Raw genomic sequence first — 21131 nt, forward strand, 5'->3', positions numbered from 1 at the left:
ATCTGCTCACATTTTTTCTGAGAAACATAGACAGAATACCAACCATTACTTGAGACGTTTGTTACACCCCATGTAATGTACAGCTGGCTAGCTAAAATGTTTTTAAAGAATTTAGCTGAATCTAAGTTAATATCTTGAAAAGCTAATAAGGTGTGGAAACTATTGTATTTTTACTCTGGCTTAGAAAAAACATGTTCAAAATCGATAACACTAATTTTACTACAATATTACCAATAACAAATGCAAAAATTGGCAATCAGATTATAACCCGGGATTGATTACCAATAATATTGCTTACAATAAACACTGGCCCACATGTATCAATATTGGCTTATTCTGTGCCAGTCCTTTTTTATGTGGCGGTAGCATTTAATAGGGTTTATAAAATGTCACACCATGTGTTAAATTGGTTTAATTTTATATTGGAGAAGATGTGATGCTTTTGATTTAGTTTAAGGGTTCACATTTTACAGCCGAATGCTGGTAACATGCAGTTGCTATTTCTTTGCAACTTTTTAAAAAGTCGCATTTCATAAATATGGCTAAAAGGTAACTCCATCCATAACCACATACTGTTGACTGCCATGACTCACAAAGGGGCGCACACGGTGCAAACAGTGATTCTATTTTGTGCAAATACATAATAAATCATGCACACACCGTATACTGTACATCAATATTTTTACTAAAAATGTGCCAAAATGTGGTGTATGGAGCATATTACATGTGAGCACTATGTTTAAATAGAGATTACAGCCAAAATGCAATTCTGAGATAACATTGATATATGTGAGAAGAACAGTTTGGTGAAATCTGTGATATATTACTCAGAGAAATCAGAAACAACATTCCTTGCAAAGGGCCAAGCAAACCTATCACAGTTTGCCAGAATGTTGTGCTAGATTTCCAGTTAAAGTGATTTTCCCAATAGAGACATTTTTGGCATATCCACAGGATATGTCATAAATGTCAGATAGATGCGGGTCCCACCTCTGGAACCCAAACCTATCTCTAGAACGGGGCCCCCTAACCCCGTTCTACCACTCTGTATTGTAGCTTAATCGTGTGATTTCCAACCATGAATTACGTAATTCATGGTCGGCAATAACACGATTCAGACACAACACAGAGAGGTAGAAAGGGGTGGGACCCGCATCTATCAGACTTTTATGACATATCCTGTGGATATGTCATAAATGTCTCTGCGTACAAATCTGTTTAAATGGGTTTTCCTATCAGTGTCAAGGGATTAATCGCTTGCCACACTATAATTCTTTCATTTTGGAAATCATTGGTGGTCTGTGATCTTCTCACTTGTATCCATGACATAGCAGACAATCAATTTGAATAGATTTTTCTGTTAAGTTTTTAATTGTATCAAATTTTTGCTTTAAAACAACAAAAATAATTTATTAAAAAAAAAAAAAAAAAATCTATTATTTTAAAGAACGTCCTTCTTTTCCAATGAAATTCCTGTTGTTAAAACCTTATATCAGTAATCAAAACCTTGAATGTAATGTTGCCAAGCCAATATTGGCATGAAATTATCATTGACAGGATCCCTGCTATCTTTCAGAAGAACCACAGCATATGAACACCCTTTTGGGCCTGGTCTCCAGCCATCTGATAACGATATTGTTTGCAAGTGACATTTACCATGGCTGTACTGTATCTCTGTGTTGTAATGCATGAATCAAATGATCTTACTGCTTCATTAGTTTTTCAGGATGTCTGGTACAACTTCACCCGAAGAATCAACAGCAGTAACATGGAAAGATCAATAGAGGTTGCTGTACTAATGGGCTGGGATAACCTCACAGTTCAAAAAGATTTGTTGCTTTATATGTACATAACTTTGTTTGGCCATCTTCCTTCATTGCAAATATTCTTAAGCTGGTTTTATTGTTTTTTTAAATAGAGTTGGAGAAATCAATTAATCTATTTGTAAGATCTTAAGAGGACCCTGAGAACTTGGACTTGTTTTCAGTTTAATTTACTAAGCATGTTTATTCAGTAAAAAAAAATTCACGGTGTAACATACAAATTTATTGCTTTACAAGTTCTTGGATTTTAGCGGGATGTCAATTTTGTACTTGTACTCTGGCTAAATCTCTTTGCCTTAAGCTATGCACACACTTTTTACTGTTCTCTCACATGAACGCTTTACAAAGATTGAGATATTAGATATTAAATCCCCAATGGGAGCAGTGAAAAAGCCCCAATTGAGTGGTGGGTGTACAGCAGAGGTCTCTGTTTTACATTGTGAGCCACATTCAACTTTTAGAGATGCTCGAGAATCACATGGCTGCAATATTGTTATTGCACATGTCCTATTGAAGTCCATGGGTGAATGTCAGTGGCCCATGATTATGTCCCAAACATGGCCCAGGGGCAAAGGATGGGATGGGACAATGATCTGTATGTGATGATGGATCATAATGTGACCCCCATATTATAAAGTTAATAAATAAATGTAAGACTTTGTTAAGGCTCCATACACTGCTGTATAGTCTCCGTGAAACTCCGTGTGTACAGTGTTTCTAGCAGAGAAAACCTCCATATATACGGAGTCCTATGTAGCATGCAATTATTTATTTTCCATCAGAATGTATGCTTTAGCATGAAATCAGAGGCATACTAAGGTAAAGCAGAGGCCTTATGGACCTCTATGGAGGGCCCTATTATGGACCTGTACAAAACGGAACTGTCATATGTTCATATGTTTAACGCCAGTGAAGGGTGCCGCTCCCGCTGGCGGTCCCCACCTGTGGGTCTCCTACCTGCCCTGCTGGCATGATTAATTCCTCTGATGTGCATGGTCGCCGGCATCTCCATCCTGCCTCTCCTCCTGCTCGTGGCCGCATTTGCCTTAGGGCATGCGAGCGCTCCCTGGCCGCCTCTTAAAGGGCCAGCAGGCGCATTTTGAAGCCTTCCTTTCCAATCTCCAATGCCTATTTAAGGCACTTCCTTTTATCACCTGGTGCCTGAGCAACTTTGGTGCAATATAGTTGTTTCCTGCGAAGGTCTCTGTTTGCAACCTGATACCAGTCCACACCTTGCTGCCTGCTATCCGTTGTATCCAGCTACCAGTTACTAGTCTGTATCCAGCTACAAGCTACCAGTCTGTATCCAGCTACCCGCTACCAGTTTGTATCCAGCTACCCGTGCCCTGTGCAGTACCTTCTGTTGATGTCTCTACACACTCCCTTATGGTGTATTATAAAGCAATCAAATAATACACATACTACGGCTACCCGCTACCAGTCTGTTTCCAGCTACCCGCTACCAGTCTGCATTCTGCTACCTGCTACTAATCCGTATCCTGTTACCCGCTATCAGTCTGCAACCTGCTATATACGTCCAGTCTGTATCCAGCCATCTGAGTCGAGCCTGAGACTTACTACATGTTACGAACTGTGACCAGGTTTACACTTGTCTGCCAAGGTATCATCTGCCAGCGCCTGTACCCTCAGTGTACTAGACTGTTGTCTCCTTTTCAATTGGGCCAGCTTTTACTCAAACTGGGTCATATCAAGAGGTAGCGACATGGTGTTCTCCCTGCAGGGAAGTCCAGAGCCTGTATGGGGGTTAAAGGGGTTCTCATGGCATCTGAGTCGGATGGAGAGAAAAGTGAGTGAAAATGAACGAGTCCAATCAGAATAGACGTCACCTGTGAGTCAGTAGATTTAACTGTACCATATTTACAGTGTAATAAAACTTTGAAGCGCGCCAGTGTAGAACTGGTATGTGACCACTGTGCAGTCGCTGTATGGTAATGTTATTGGTTATATTGTTCTCTTTGGTAAATTTATGTGGTTTTGGCGTTGGAGGTGTTATTTAGCTTTTGTATAGTTGTATTATTTTGTACGTGCATGACTGTATTATTGAGAGGCATACTATCATAAATACATTAGTATTAATGACTGGGGAAAATTATTTGGGGGCAGGACTGATGCATTGACAGATACAGTTCCAGGCACCCCAATGTATAAACCTTTACACAGAACTGGTAAATGTTATTGAGGGGGAGGGCAGTCAAAGAATTGCTATTGGGTTCCGCCTTTTCTAGTTACCCCACTGGTTGTTACAGTCCCCCAAGTCCATTAATGATTGAAGAACAGATGAGATTCTTCTCCATCAACTCGGATATAGTCAGCAAAATTTTACAACTTTTTAAAAATCCACCCTGTAAAGTGTCTTTTGAAGAGCCCTCTTCTCTCTCAGTCTTGCCCTCAGTTTGTCAAAAGTTCACGTATTTAGTCTCCAAATGCCAGGTCTTATAATATAATAATATTATAAAATATAATAGAAAATCTTATAAAACTATCTGCCTTATTATGTACTTCACTCCTCTACTAAATGCCACCATGGGGTAGAGATTATCCACTCTATGTGCCTAAAACATAGGACATGATGGATTGCATTAAAGTGTAGCTAAACGTTTGAGAAACTTCTGACATGTCATAGTGAAATGTCAGAAGTTTGGATTGGTGGGGAGCACTGAGACCCCCACCAATCGCTAGAACGAAGCAGCTGAAGTTCTCGTGTGAGTGCAGAGCCTCTTCGTGTCTGATCAGCTTTTTCCGGAAAGCCAATGTATCGGTGTACAGGCTCATGGACTTTCTATTGAGTCCGTCCTCCGATACATTTATTTCCGGAAAAAGCTGAACAGACACGAAGCAGCTGAGCGCTCACACGAGCCCTTCTGCTGCTTCATTCTAGCGATTGGTGGGGGTCTCAGTGCTCGGATCCCCACCAATCCAAACTTCTGACATGTCACTATGACATGTCAGAAGTTTCTCAAACGTTTAGCTACACTTTAAGGAAAACCAGGATAGGGATTTCTTTGGCACGTTCATATCACCTCGGTAGCGAGTTTTCAAACAAAGATGGTAGTTTATAACTATATATAGCAGGGCTATGGAGTCGATAAGCCATACTTCCAACTCCGGCTCCTCTATTGTTCCACTGTTCGTCTCTGACTCCAGCTCCGACTCCTTTAGAAATGTCTCATGCACAATAATTTATATATTACAAATTGACTGTAGTAAAATGGTAACATCAGGATTTTCATCATCATGTAAATAATCAGGCTTCTCAGACAAAAACCTCACCAACTACTACAGAATATAGTCCATAAAGCTATGTAGGCCACAAGTAAACAACATCACATTTTTTTTTAACTTAAAGTAAAGATCTCTTCCATTATTTACAGAAGCTATACAAGCAAATATAGCAGCAAATATAACATCTCCATGGTTTGACTTTACTACCTTTATGTGGTTTTCACTTATTTTTCACTTTATGTTGATTCTGTGCAGTAAACAAAAATCATTGTTACATGGAAACTGCGAGCAAGCTGTTGATGACAGATCTGTTATTGTTAATATGAGTCTCTTCCTAGTACATTGAATGCATAAGGCTGGATTCAAACTGCATCAAAAACTGCATGTGTGATTTCAGCCTCATAGTGTCTGTGCAGTCAGTGTGGCTTAGTGACATATTATACCCCCTGCGGTCCAGCTTGCCAACACCCAAAGCAACTATAATGTATTCATATAATAGTGAGTCTAGAGCTCATGCTCACAGATGTACAATGGCTCCCTACAAGCTCTGAGATGTATTGAAAAGTAATATGGAACCAAATAAATCTGTGGCTCATAACTTTACCTCTGCATAATGAGATTTAATTTAATACTCCCATGAGAATATATAGCAATGTAACGATATTAGAATCTAAAAAAAAATATTTAAAGGATTTGTCTGCTTTTTACAATTTTAGTTTTTTATAACTGATCACAATGTATCCCACTGCTAGGATCCCAAAAGATCATCTGTACTCAGTTGTTGACTTTCCCTGTAGCGTCTCCACAGGGGAAACAAAGCATTATGCATTTCCCATTGATATGAATGGGTTGTCATACAATACATGTAATACATGGATGTTTTGGGTCCTCCAGATAGAGACGCTCTTTGTAGCTGCTTTGATCTCTACTTAATAGATGGTGGGCCCGGAATGGGAGACCCTATCTATTAACACAGAATTCCCTACTGGAAATGTTTTTTTCTAAACGAGACAACGCCTTCAAGATTTGTAGTTGTTTATAAGATCATTGGTCGAGGCAATCACTATATTATTATGTAACACTGACTAGAATAAGATGACAGTTTTTCCGAAACTATTAGAATGATCCATTTTCCGCATTTTGTAATTTCCAAATTTTGTTTGCATGCATTAGTAATGGTCAGTTCTGTGGTCTTGCCATTCTGTAAAAAGTTTCTCCTGGGTGTTGATGAGCTCTGAAAATGAGACTGCTGCCAGTGTTATTTACAACAGAACTACATGTGAAGCCTCTGTGGGCAGTGTCACATTTATCTAAATCTTGTTGGTCATTCATGTAATTTATCATAAATATGATTTTTTTAATGGGTTAAACCATATTTTAGAGAACGCATGCTTTTCATATACACAGTTTCAGGTGACAGGATCCAGATGAATGGAGCATGTAGCGTGAAACTCATGTGACTGTAAATACACGAGTGGCAATTGTGGAATCTTCCTCAATATTACCAGACACATGTGTTAGTAGAGTGTATTTGGTCACTACTGAAAGATATTAATCCAGTTTCTGCCTTTAGGTATACAAACTGAATTCCACAAAATCTACAATAATTAAATATACTCTTCCAGAAATGTGATCAATGTAAGTGCTAGATGATGCTTTGTTTAATATTTGTTTATATAAGTATTATTCATTGTAATATAGTTTTTTTATTGCTTTTTTTATTGCTTTTTGTTCATGCTCGGTAGCGCATGCAAACTCACAGAGCGCGAGAGCCGAATGCTGAAGTGAGTGGCATGTAAAATGTATCCTCTGTTACACTACACACTACAGAGTTCCAAACTGCTTCTGAAAGTGACATCAGCACAAGAACTGTTCATCGGGAGCTTCATGAAATGTCTTACGTCACTATGCGTAATGGTAAGTGTTGAATGAAGTGATGAAAAGCACGCCGCCACTGGACTTTGGAGTAGTGGAAACATGTTCCCTGGGGTGATAAATAATAGTTCACTGTCTGGCAGTGTGATGGATGAATCTGGGTTTGGTGGATGCCAGTAGAATTCTGCCTGTCAAAATTCATATTGCCTACTGGTTGGGTGAGTTTGGTGTGGAAGAACTTGACTTGACACAGAGTCCTGGCCTCATCAAACACCGATTGTAACACCGATTATGAGCCAGACCTTCTCATCCAACATTAATGCCTGACCTCACAAATACTCTTTTGGCTGAATGGGCACAAATTCCTAAATTCACACTCTAAAACCTTATGAAAAGATTTCCCAGAAGAGTAGAGGCTGTAATAGCTGCAAAAGAAGCACACGTAAGAATCTGAGCAACTTTGACAAGGCCAAATTGTGATGGCTATACGACTGGGTCAGAGCATTTCCAAAACAGCTTGTTGGGTGTTCCTGGTATGCAGTGGTTACACCCTACTAGAAGGGATCCAAGGAGAACTGGTGAAACGGCAACAGGGTCATGAGATCGTAAGGCTCATTTATTGTGTGGAGGGAAGGCTAGCTGGTATGGTCCAATACGACAGAATAGCTACTGTAGCACAAATTGCTGAATAAAAGCTGTGATAGAAAGGTTTCTGCATTTAACGCTGCATAGCCACAGACTGTTTAGCGTACTGCAGCATAATCAGCTACTAGTGATCCATGCTGAACAAAAGAAATGCATTTGAAGTTAATGTTCAATACACACTGGTTTTATTGCACAGCAATAAAAAACAGCATGTAACCCCCCTTTTAGCATATTATGAACCAAAAATACTTAACTTATATCTTGTGGAGTCAATGCTTTGATGGGTCAGAGCTGTTTTGGTGGCACGAGGGCGACCTACACAATATTAGGCAGGTGGTTTTAATGCTATGGCTAAACAGCGTAAACATACTGATATGATAAAAAAAAAAAAAAATGAAACGTATCCAATATGTTTCGAAGTGATGGAGAAATGGTTGCTGCGATATGTCCTTAGCGATGTCACATCCACTGATCATACAATATCGATGGCTCCATGCCGTTACATACTATGTTACATGACTCATAGGTATGATGTCACTATGGACATCACATATCTAATGCCATGGCATTTCTCCATCAGGGCCAGGGCAAAATTTGTAATAAAAAGTTAGGTTTCAGAATGGTATCAGTTTTATGTATATGCCACAAAAACCCCAGAAAAAAATCTAATATAATATATTTTCCACCGCCTATATTTCCATACAATAATACATTGTGCCATTAGATTGTATAACAGCTGGGAAAAAATGTGTTTATATTGGGTGAGGGTGGTTATTCTGCGTTGAATGGAGAAATGGTCTGTTCTGTATTTTGACAGGTTAAGCTTCATGCAAATAGAAGCAGAAATACAGTGGAAAGATAAGTGGTAGTATGTGTCAGAAATAATGCTGAAAATGCAATGGCAAAGACTATTATGTAAGAGACACGGCTGATGTGACAACCCAGGGAGTATTTTTTTTTTAATGCAAATATTAAAATCTATGGAAAGAAAAAAGAAAATGTTACTTGTCCCTAGTGAAGGCGGCCGTTTTACATGCGATTCTGTTGGAAATATTTTTTTATCAATTTATAGGCCCTTTTTCATCGTGTGATGGACATTTGTTAAGCCATACTTCCCAACATTTTTTGAATGGTCAAAGAGTACAGATGTAGTCAAGTTTATCTTGACTCTGATAACTTGTTGCATTGAGATATCACACAACAAAAGCCATTGAAAAGGTCAAGTAAAAGTTTCCTGACACTGCATTTAATGTGTTAAAAGTCAAGATAACGATGGCTACATCTGTAATACTTTAGGCTTATTTTGTACAAGATCCCCTTTTTCATGCATATTTAGACTTCATTCGTTTTTCATTTATTTGTTACCACAAAATATAGACATTGTTTTTAAAATCCAATTTACAAACACTATATACAAGTTGTGATCTAATATGTCATTAGGAAGACACTTTTTGGGGCAATATAGTAAATGCATTAAATGGAATATCTAATGTATATAATTTCTATTTCATTAATAATACATCAATTTAAGTTTGAAGAAGTGAACCATTCTTTGTTCTGTTTTATAAATGTTATAGCTATTTTTTTTTAAATTTAAAAAAACCTTCTTTGGGGTGGCCATATTGGAGACATACACTTTCTTGCTGTATTGTCTTTATAGAGAATGCATGCTTTGTGGCAGCTGCAATGTAATTAAATTCATTAATAGATAAATGTTATGGACTATTATGGTTTATAGGAAGTGCTGGAGTGCAGCCCCTACCCCAAAAATCAGGGAATTAAAGGGGCGCTGCATACAGAGCCAGGTCATATTGTTACTTTTGTACTTAAGAAACAATAAAAATAATTTAAAAAAAAACTGCCTTATTTAGGCCTCATGCACGCGGCCGTGCCCGTAATCACGGCCGGCCGACGAGGAACGGGGGCCGCATTTTCGGGCAGTGCTCCCATACAAAGTAGAAAAGAAAAGTAGGACATGCTCCATAATTCCCGGCACGGTTCTATGGCACATACACCTATCCGTAGCGATACGGAGAGGTGTCCGCGGCTAATAGAACCAGGTGGGTCCGTAATTGCGGACCGTATTGTGATCCACAATTATGGAGATTTTTTACGGTCATGTGCATTGGGCCTTATTCTTTGTACTCTATGAATTGGCATATTTTGCTGTGTACCCAGTACAAGATTTACATCTCAGGAGTCTGTAAGCACAGATTGTCTGGCGCCTTAGACTCCAACTATCAACTAAGTGATAACTCAAGCCATGTGTGGCTTTAACCTCATCCCGACATTTCACATACAGGTACATTGTAACGTCTATGGTCGCTGACCATGAATTCCTTCCATCCGGTCGACGCCCTTCTATCCAGAGATGTCTGCACATGCGGCCGTCCTGTTCCACAGTGACCACCATGGTGCGCTCATGAGCTCAGTCAAGCCTTGGAACGCACACAGGTGTGAGAATGAGCTGATTGCTCCCAGAGCACCCTGGACTATAAGAAGGGCTCTGCCCCTTCCTGCCTTGCCTGAGCCTTGTTTCCGTTATCCTAGTACGTCTATGCAAATGGTCTCCTAAGTCTTTTCCAGTTCCCAGTGTTCCCCGTTCCTGCTACCTGTAACCTATATCCCGTGCTATCCTGGTCAAGTGCCGTGTTGAGCTGAAGTTGTGCTGTGCTGTGTACCACGCCTGTCCTGCTATGCCACGGCTGGCGCCTGCCTGCTGACTAGTCCCAGCCGAGCCTCTCTTGCTACTGTCTGAGCTACCACAGGTACACTATACGAACTATAGACTGTGACCTGTGTCCTGTTGGCCAGCTGCCATACCGTCAAGGCAGTTCGGCCCAGTGGGTCCACATACCCAACGTGACATACATCATGGCTGGTAAGGGGTTGGATGGAGCCCACTCCAAAATCTATAGGTGTCCGCTGTATGTTACAGCCGACACCTCACTGCAACGGCCATGATCTGGGAAAAGGCCTTTTATAAGTACTGCAGTATATTGTGCAAGCGATCCTACAATCGTTTGTTCAAATCCACCAGGGGGACTAATTAAAAAAAAGTAAAAGCGTTGAATAATGTTTTTTTTATATACAAAAAAATATTGAAAGATAAAAAAAAAACCTTTTCCATTTAAAAGAAAACATAATAAATAACAAATTTGACCCTACAAAGAATTTTTGTCCAGTTTCCATGCACATTATATGCTAATAAATGGTGCCCTGAAAAACGAAAACTCGTCCTACAAAATGTGGCTGTATTGCTGGAAAAATGAAAAAATTATGGCTTTTGAAAAGCAAGAAGGGAGAAGCGAAAATGAAAAAACGGAAAGTGGCTGTGGCGGCAAGGAGTTAAAATATGTTTATTGTCCTGTAAAGTCAAATCCCCAAATCAATATTTATAACTAGGTATCAAAAAAACACAATGTGGTAAATATTTAGAAAATAATCACAATAATAATTAGAATAGTTATAATATTATTAATACTAATAATACTTAGTAGAAGTAATATTTATAATAGTAGTAATAATTATTATTAGAATAGTTATAATTATAATAGTAGTAATAATAACAGTAATACATAATGTAATATATATATATTTTTTTTAAATGTTATAATAATGCTTAGAATAGTAGTAATAATCATATTTCTAATAGTATTATAATAATTACTATAATAATAATATTAATAATAGTCATAATATGGCTTCTGGTTAAAATATTGAAAATTTATTTGGATAGCAAGCACCAGTCAACAATACATTTCTGTACAAAATAAATTGAAGTTAACCCCAGACACTAAATGTAAATGTGACACCCGTTACCTTACTGTCTCCTATCACAGCCTATTTGGAAAAATTATGGTTAATGTCATTTTTATGCAATAAACATTTATTTTGTATGGTTTAAGCTAATTAACCACCAACCAGCTCATTTGACAAACACTTGACAACTCTATTTATGTCAGGTATATATGTCAGCATATGACACCACTCCGCCATTTATAAAAAGAGCTGCAGAGTGCGTAGCTGCACAGTAAGGCCACGTTCACACGTGGCAGAATTTTTTCGCTGCAAATGTTGGTGCAGATTCGGGGCAATTACGCAACGAATCTGCACCAACATTTGCATATTTGACAGGTAATTCAGACGTTGCAGATATCACAGCGGACTTGCCACAGATTTCAGTTTCTGCATGGCAAAGGCTGAAATCCGCAGTGAAATTCCGCTGCTTCTCCGCAACGTCATGAGCATGCTGCGGAGGGAAACGCTGCACTGCAGCCTAATTTCCGCGCAGTCAGGGTATGTGCACACGTAGTGACCAAAAACGTCTGAAAATACAGAGCTGTTTTCAAGGGAAAACAGCCCCTGATTTTCAGACGCTTTTTGAGCAACTCGCGTTTTTCGCTGCGTTTTTCGCTCCGTTTTCGCTGCGTTTTTTACGTCCGTTTTTGGAGCTGTTTTCATTGGAGTCTATGAGAAAACAGCTCCAAAAACGTCCAAAGAAGTGCCCTGCACTTCTTTTGACGAGGCTGTATTTTTACGCGTCGTCGTTTGACAGCTGTCAAACGACGACGTGTAAATGACAGGTTGTCTGCACAGTACGTCGGCAAACCCATTCAAATGAATGGGCAGATGTTTGCCGACGTATTGTAGCCCTATTTTCAGACGTAAAACGAGGCATAATACGCCTTGTTTACGCCTGAAAATAGGTCGTGTGAACCCAGCCTCACTTTCTGCAACGTCTGAACTAACTTTCCTAAAAATGTATAGAAACAAATGTAAAAAATGGGTGCTGCAGAATTCCACTGTGGACTGTCCGCAGCGGAATTCAACAGCAATTCCTCCACATCTGAACGCGGCCTAAGGGTCAGTTCACACATTTTGTAAATACTGCGGTTTTTCCGCAACGGAATTAGTTGCGGAAAATCCGCAGCAAATACAGTAGCAGCAAAGTGGATGCGATAAAGAAAATCTCATCCACATGCTGCGTAAATACTAAGCGGAAAAAACGCTCAGAAATTGACCCGTGGTGTGGAATTTCAGTCCGCAGCATGTCAATTGTTTTTGCGTAAGCGCTGCTTATTTGTTGCATTTTTTTGCAGCGGGTTTGCAGCGATCCAACAGCAATAAACGCAATTCAGAAAAAAACAAAAACTCATACTTACCCAGAAGTCTGTGGTTCCTCCCTCCAGCAGGCCAGCCTCCTGGGATGACGCTTTATCCCATGTGACCGCCGCTGCAGCCAATCACAGGCTGCAGTGGTCTCCTGGGATGAAACGTCATCCCAGGAGGCTGACCTGCTAGCAGGCTGGTCAATGCATCAATTTTCTGCAGCGGACATTCAGGGCGAAAAACTGCACAACAGTTTGGCGTGCTTCTTCGCCCGGAGTTCCCTGCGGAGCACAGTCTGGCTGTAGACCTAGAAATACATAGGTCCAGCCAGAATGAAGAAATGTCATGTTAAAAAACAAATACGCTCCGCAGCACACATAACATCTACATTACATCTGCGGACTTCATTGCGGAATTTTGAATCTCCATTGAAGTCAATGGAGAACTTCCGCAATGAGTCCGCAATCAGTCCGCCAAACGTCATCCCAGGAGGCTGACCTGCTAGCAGGCTGGTCAATGCATCAATTTTCTGCAGCGGACATTCAGGGCGAAAAACTGCACAACAGTTTGGCGTGCTTCTTCGCCCGGAGTTCCCTGCGGAGCACAGTCTGGCTGTAGACCTAGAAATACATAGGTCCAGCCAGAATGAAGAAATGTCATGTTAAAAAACAAATACGCTCCGCAGCACACATAACATCTACATTACATCTGCGGACTTCATTGCGGAATTTTGAATCTCCATTGAAGTCAATGGAGAACTTCCGCAATGAGTCCGCAATCAGTCCGCCACACGTCTGCAACATCCATTGTATGCTGCGGACACCAAATTCCGCACCGCAGCCTATGCTCCGCAGCGGAATTTTCCGCCTCGTCTAAACGAAGCCTACTAAAAAGAAGTGGAAGGCAATGGAGAAACGGGTCCGCTGCAGATTAACGCTGCGGAGTGTCCGCAGCGGAATTCCAGAGCTGTCAAACGACGACGCGTAAATTACAGGTCGTCGGCACAGTACATCGGCAAACCCATTCAAATGAATGGGCAGATGTTTGCCGACATATTGTAGCCCTATTTTCAGGCGTAAAACGAGGTATAATACGCCTCGTTTACGCCTGAAAATAGGTCGTGTGAACCCAGCCTAAGGGTATGTGCACACGCTAGCTGTCATTTACGTGTGAAAAGACAGACTGTTTTCAAGAGAAAACAGCTGCCTCGTTTCACACGTAAATGTTCCTCCTCGCATTTTGCGAGGCGTCTGAGACGCTCGTAAATCTTGAGCTGTGCTTCATTGAGTTCAATGAAGAACAGCTCAAATTACGTGACAAAGAAGTGCCCTGCACTTCTTTGCCGAGGCAGTCCATTTACGCGTCGTCATTTGACAGCTGTCAAACAACGATGCGTAAATTACAGGTCGTCGGCAAAGTACGTCGGCAAACCCATTCAAATGAATGGGCAGATGTTTGCCGACGTATTGCAGCCCTATTTTCAGACGTAAAACGAGGCATAATACGCCTCGTTTACGTCTGAAAATAGGTCGTGTGAACCCAGCCTTACCATCTCTGTCTTCCTGATTGCTTGATACACGGAGCTCAGTGAGCGCAGTGTGCATATTACAATGAGCAGCAATGCCACTTGATGTAGTATTCTTAGAAATCACATAATAATTCACATGGTCGGTAGTTGCCCAGTATCAGCCAGAGCTCTTGGCAGACTAAGATCAGCTATATAATGTGAGCATAGAAACCGTGTTTCTTCCTGTAACATGAGCTTATACAGTGTATCAGCTTGAATTACCAGGGAAAACACCTATGTAGAGAAAATGTAAAGATAAAATGTCTCCCCAAGGACTCTTATCTCCTTCTGAGTGAAATAACGGGTCAGATTTACTATTGTTGTTGTGGAAATCTGGTCTAGGTTGCGCCTTTTTTGCACAAATTAATTTAGATAAATGTAGTACTGATTTGCGCTAAAAAGAACATATGTATGCGCCTCACTAGACAAGGGGGAGTGGCTTAGCAGGAAGGGGGAATGGCTTAAATGCACCATATGTGCAGCAAAATTGTACCAAAATTGTGATGTAAAAAACTGGCGGAAACTAAGCTAACTAAGAGATGATATAGGGAAAATTTGTCTAAGGGTGGGTTCACACGCTTTGCAAAAAACGTCTTAAAATACTGAGCTGTTTTCAAGGACCGTTTTTTTGGAGCTGTTTTTCTATAGAGTCAATGAAAAATGGCTCAAAAAACGTCTCAAGAAGTGACATGCACTTCTTTTCCACTGGCGTTTTTTTACAAGGCCATTTTTCAAAATGGCTGCGTAAAAAAAACGCCCCGTCGGAACAGAACGCCGTACTTCCTATTGAAATCAATGGGCAGATGTTTGGAGGCGTCCTGCTTCCGATTTATCGCCGTTTTTCGGCCGTTAAAGGCCCGAAGAACGGCCGAAAATAAGCCGTGTGCACATGCCCTAACATGTCTAGCACAACGTGCCAAATTATTATACAGCGTGTGTCACTTTGTTCTGACTGCATGGTCTAAGTTTACGCCGTCTACATTTTAGATCGCATTGAAAAAAGTTTGCCCCTATGTGTAACAAAAAATAATAAAACAAATAGAAAATAGAAAAAAAAAGAAAAAAAAAAAAAAGAAACCTATTTTAAAATGACGGGGTAACCCACTGTTTCAACTTTACTTTAGTAGAAGTTTATACTAGTAACAATTAGAAAACATTTTATAAAACTACAAAAAATTACAAAAAAATAAAAACAAGTTACAAAAATAAAGCCCCAAAAATTATTTGTCTAACCAAACAAAATAGAAAAGTAGCTTTGGAATAGATTTCTTTATATATGTTCTTACATTTTATATTTCGTAAAATACAGACATGTGCCTTTTACTAATAATAATCCAGTTAAGGTTTTCTGCTTTTTTTTTTATTGCATTATGTATTTCTTGCGTGTCACACACACATGAGCAATGTTGTTAGTACTTGGGTGTCTGAGCTATGAAAAAAAGTTGTTGGCTTTGACATAATCTTTACGTCATGCCACTGTTTACTGATATCTCAATCTTACTCTTCATTGTTAATCTGCCAGTTTGTTAGAAAAGCTGCCAAGCACAGTGTCTGAGTCAACTTCTTGTGCACCATTTGACGTAAACTGGAAAGATCATCATTAGGAACAGATGACTTCCAAAACTCCAATAACACAGAGCAATGGAAAGGAGAATAACAAACACATGGTTACTTAGTTCAAAGAAGACATATTTTTCATGAAATAATCAAAATCACTAACTACAGAAAGTAGATTCTCTGCAAACAGTTTGATATCAACCTTCAGATCACAGCCTCTTCTTTGCTATACAGTTACATGTATATTGCCAGTAGAACCCGCCGAGTTTGGGAATACGGATGTGTCCACCCATGACTTTGCTTGTATTTGGTTAAGGACTCCAATTTCTCATGAAACCAATTCAATACAATATCGCAAAATGTTAGCAAAACCCTTGTCAGATTGCAACTCACATCACAACCATCGGGTGGCCACACATAGACACATTTAGCATAGACGTCTCGTGACAAATATCGCAAAATATATTTTTTTTCCAAAGCTGGTCATCTCACTCCACACTTTTCAGGATATGTTGAGACAAGAGGAAAAGTAAGGAAGGACACATCTGTATATAGTTTTCTATAATTTTATTCAGTATTTTCATGTAAAAAACTTTTTCATTGACTGCTCTCACTGTATGCAAACTTATTCAAGGAGAGCTGTCAATCACTTTGTTTGGGGCGGAGGAAGCGAGGACTCACAGGCTTCCTGTGAGTCCTGGCAGCATTTAAACAGCCTTTTTATATGAAAATACTGAATCAAATCATAGACAACTATGTATCCCTGAGCTCAGCAACTTGCTTTGAAATATTCCGAACTGTAGGTTTAAAAAAAATATAGATCCCGTGGAAGATTTTAACATCATTGCCACAACTGAAACAAAGGCTATTTATTGTCCAGCTACTTTGAACAACCTCCAATGAAAGGATTAGTTCCCAAAGAAGTCTACATTAAAGTCTAATGCACATGGATATATTCAGGATCTGTAGTACATGTATCCCTAATATGGGGCAAACAGGCTCCTCTAGTGGGGACACAGAGTTTTTTTTTCAAGGGTTCACAATGTGGATTATGATATTCTAACATGTCTGTTGAATTATTAAAGGGTAAGTAAACTTTCAGAAAACTTTTGACGTCATAGTGACATGTCAGAAGTTTTGATCGGTGGGGGTATGAGCACTGAGCCCTCGGGTGAGAGCTGAGCCGCTTAGTTTTTGATAGTTTTTTTTACGGAAAGCCAAGCAGTTGGTGTACGGGCTTATAGACTTTCTATTGAGTCCGTCCAACCTTAACTTCAGCTTTCCGAGAAAAGACGATCAGAAACCAAGCGGCTCAGCGCTCACCCGAGTGCTTCTGCCACTTCGTTTTAGCGATCTCAGTGCTCAGACCACCACCGATCATAACTTCTGACATGTCACTATGACATGTCAGAAGTTTGCTGAATGTTTAACTACCCTTTAAAGATACATTTTATAATTTTTATCCAAGGGATATTTTAGTATATAATATATATTTGAGAGCTATGTTGTATATCAGAATATTTACTTTTATTTGTGAAATATAAATCCTCCTTTATTATGCATTTTTATCTCTTTTTGCTTAAAAGGCAACTACATTTTCAAAAAACTTCTTTCCGAGCACTGAGACCCCCACGATCGCTAAAACAAAGCGGCAGAAGCGCTCAGGTGAGCTTAGTTTCTGATCGTCTTTTCTCAGAAAAATTTGCATTGGTGTACGGTCTCAAATAAATTTCTATTGAGCCGTACACCAACTGCTTGGCTTTCCGAGAAAAGCAGATCAGAAACAAAGCGTCACAGCGCTCACCCAAGCGCTTCTGCCGCTTCATTTTAGCGATCGTTAGGGTCTCAGTGCTTGGACCCCCACCGATCAAAACTTCTGACATGTCACTATAACATGTGGGAAGTTTATTTGAAAGTTTAGTTACCCTTTAACGATAAGTTGATCACAGGGTGTCCCATTGTTGGGACCAACAGCCATCAGCTTTAATCTGTGGAGGAACTCTCAGCAACTGTTCACTTCCTCTAAAGCGCCACAGAAGGAAAAATTGGTACTTTACTCTTTGAAAGCTATGGGCTGTTTGTGTGACGCATAGATGTACTGAGGCAAGACATATTTTTCGTAGCAGCTCTCCACTGTGGCTAACAAATGAAGGTCCCAAAGACCCCCCTCTAATTTTCTAAAATGTCCTATAATCTTCCTAAAGAACATTGTTAATTCTGAAATGCTTTTTAATATTGAATATTTATATTGCATTCAGCTACTTAGTCATTGCTATTACTAAATGTAATATCTGAAACTTCTGAAGTTTTAACACATATTTAACATACTTACCTATGTAGGTATCATTTCTATATATATATTACACAATGTATACAGTATGTTAATGTATAGTAAGACAAAACATAATCTTAAGAACCTAAAAAAATAAGGATATTTGTATGCCCCTGATTGTGGCACTTAAGCAAACAGCGAGAGTGCCTGGGACTGCATGTGATAGGGTAAGGGAGGGGGTAAAAAATGGCAGGAAAAACTTAGTAGCAGGCATTGGTGGTTTATTAGAAGAAAGGTAATATTATTCTCTATTACTCTATATAATATAGAATATATAGTAGGAGGGGTCAAGCGGGTGCCTCTTACCTGCTGCAGCTACAAGCGCCCTCCCGCACTATCCTTTGGATCTTACTGGAAGTCTGGCATGATGTTTGTCGCTGCCTGTGAGTTTTTCTGTCTTCTTATGTTTTCTTTGCCTATTCTTCTCGCTGTTTTCTTTCTTTTCAAGGTTTGTGTCCTCCTTTTTCCTTTTTCTTTTTTCTTTCACTGCGTACAGTAGGTTAGTTTTCTGTGTTTTTTCTTTATCTTTCAGATGTCACAGCGGGGTGGAGATAGGCTCTGAAGGGTAAAATTCGGAGAGGTGCAACCTACATTCGTGCCGCTTCACAGTGGGTGGCATTACAGGAAAGATTTTGAGAAGGTTTTCTGTTATGTTACTACTTCAGGGCCATGTGATAAATAAATCTGTGGCCATTCCCACAATTTTTCCAATAAATGGTCTCCTTGTTTTATTGAAAGAAAAAGAAGGTTAGTAACTATATGGTATAGCGACTAATGGTGTAAAGGGAAGTTATTATATACAGTCATAGAATTATACTAGTGTGCACAAGAATATTCACTAAAAAGCCTTCAAAAATGTCCAATAGAGGGGCTGTTGGGATTGTGAATCGCATGTTCTATCATGAGTCAGTGATCTGGAAGGATCATGTGATGTAGTCTGGGACTCCTGTTTCTGAGGACTTGTTGGGTGTATGTCACTTTTCAGAACTAATGACTGGCTGAGCAGGCTCATTTGATACATCATATTACTTTACAGAACCAAAAAGTGCTTTCTTGTTTGGCACTTCGGAGCATGCTGTTTTATGCCTCGTGCACACGACTGTAGTTTTTATCTGCAATTACAGATCTGTAATTTGGGATAAATATACCGATCCATTCATTTCTTTGGGCCACGGACATCTTCCCGTATATTTACGGGTAAGTGTCCGAGCCATAGAAATGACCCGTAAAAAATAAGACATGTCCTATTTTTTGCAATTACGGACCGTGCTCCTATACTGTTTAATCTGAGCACGGCCCACAAATGTGGATGACAATCCGCAGCCCATCCGTTTTGTAATCACGGACCGTGTGCAGTGGGCCTTAGACTGGGGTCACGTCTGTGTTTGCATTTCCATTTTTCTGTTTTTTCTTTCCGTCTGTTATAAATATATGGTAGTAAAGGACATTACCGTTAAAAGTAAAGGTCCCCTATTGGGACTACAAACAATAAATGTTAAAAATAATTAAATAAAGTAAGAGGGTTATTCCCATCTTAGACATGTATGGAATAACCACAATAAGCATGGCTATTCCGTAACTCCCATAGAAGTGAATAAAGAGAGAAGCGCATATGTGCGGGCACCTATCCATTCATTTTTTGCCTAGATGTAGCTGCCTGATGTCTAATATGGAAATAACCCACTAATGGTTTTAAAAAATAGCGCCACAATTACAATAAACACAATTTTTTTAAATAGAAATACAGAACCTAATTTATGTTAAAACAAAATATATAAAATAACTACATTCTTAGCATCCACAAACTTGTGATAACCCCTAGAATAGCACCATTTCATCTATTAAGGCAAACGGTAGACAGCGTTCAAAAAATTAATTAAAAAAAGACAATGGCCACGTACTGTAGCTCTTTTTTTTTGTAAATTCTTTATTTAAGAAAATGTCTTGAATTTTTGTTAATTAACAACAAACAAATATCACATTTTACAGAGATTCTTAATGTATATACAAATCTCAATTTACAGAATGATTCCAATACTAAACTCTCTGTAAGCAGCAAATAAGATCCACTTGTGCGAGTAGAAGAGAAGGACAAATCCTCAGCTTGAAAGTGGGCCAAATAAAAGATATTTATAGACATAAAAGACAAAAATAGAACAAAAATAGAACAGCAAACATCGTATCTCTACCCAGAAATAAAATGGCCTTTGACATAGAATCAAATAATGCAAGATCACATTCTCACAGGTGGGGCCCACAGGTAAGTATTAACCGCTGTCTGAAGATTGGGGTGAGAGAACAGGAATTTTGGAATTAGACATACTGTAGCTTTAACAATAAAAAATGTTTGGTTGACAGAATGCAGAGGCAAAAATAAAAAAAGTTCTCTAGATTCTTAAGGCCAAAATTGGTTCGGTCCATGAATGCAAATACTGCACATTAACTATTATTACTCTATTTGTGCATTACACTGGTGCTCTAATTTAAAGACTATGTAAACCTTTGTGAGTAATTTTTTTATTAACCCCTTAGTGACCACCAATACGCCTTTTCACGGCGGTCACTAAGGGGCCCTAGGCTAGGCCGCCACCTCTTCACAGGTGTCCCATGCAGACTGTCTAATGACAGATGGGCTCCTGCTCCAACGGTAGCCATCAAAGTTTACTTTGATCTCAGCCGTTTAACTCATTAAATGCTGCGGTAAATAGCGACCGCTGCATTTTACTTTTTTACATAGGGAGGGAGCTCCCTCTGTCACCCATCGGTGGCCCGCAAATGCAATTGCGGGCCTCTGATGGGGTGTCATGGCAGCCAGGGGCCTAACAAAGACCCCCAAGCCTGCCCTGGCTATATACCTATTAGGCCGTGTTAGAGGCATGGCCTAATAGATTGCCTGTCTGTTTTACACTGACAGGCAATAATCCTTTGGTATACTAAGCATATCAAAGGATTATATCTGCGATCAAGAGATCGCATA

Source organism: Rhinoderma darwinii, chromosome 9 (assembly GCF_050947455.1).
Source record: "Rhinoderma darwinii isolate aRhiDar2 chromosome 9, aRhiDar2.hap1, whole genome shotgun sequence".
NCBI lineage: Eukaryota > Metazoa > Chordata > Amphibia > Anura > Rhinodermatidae > Rhinoderma > Rhinoderma darwinii.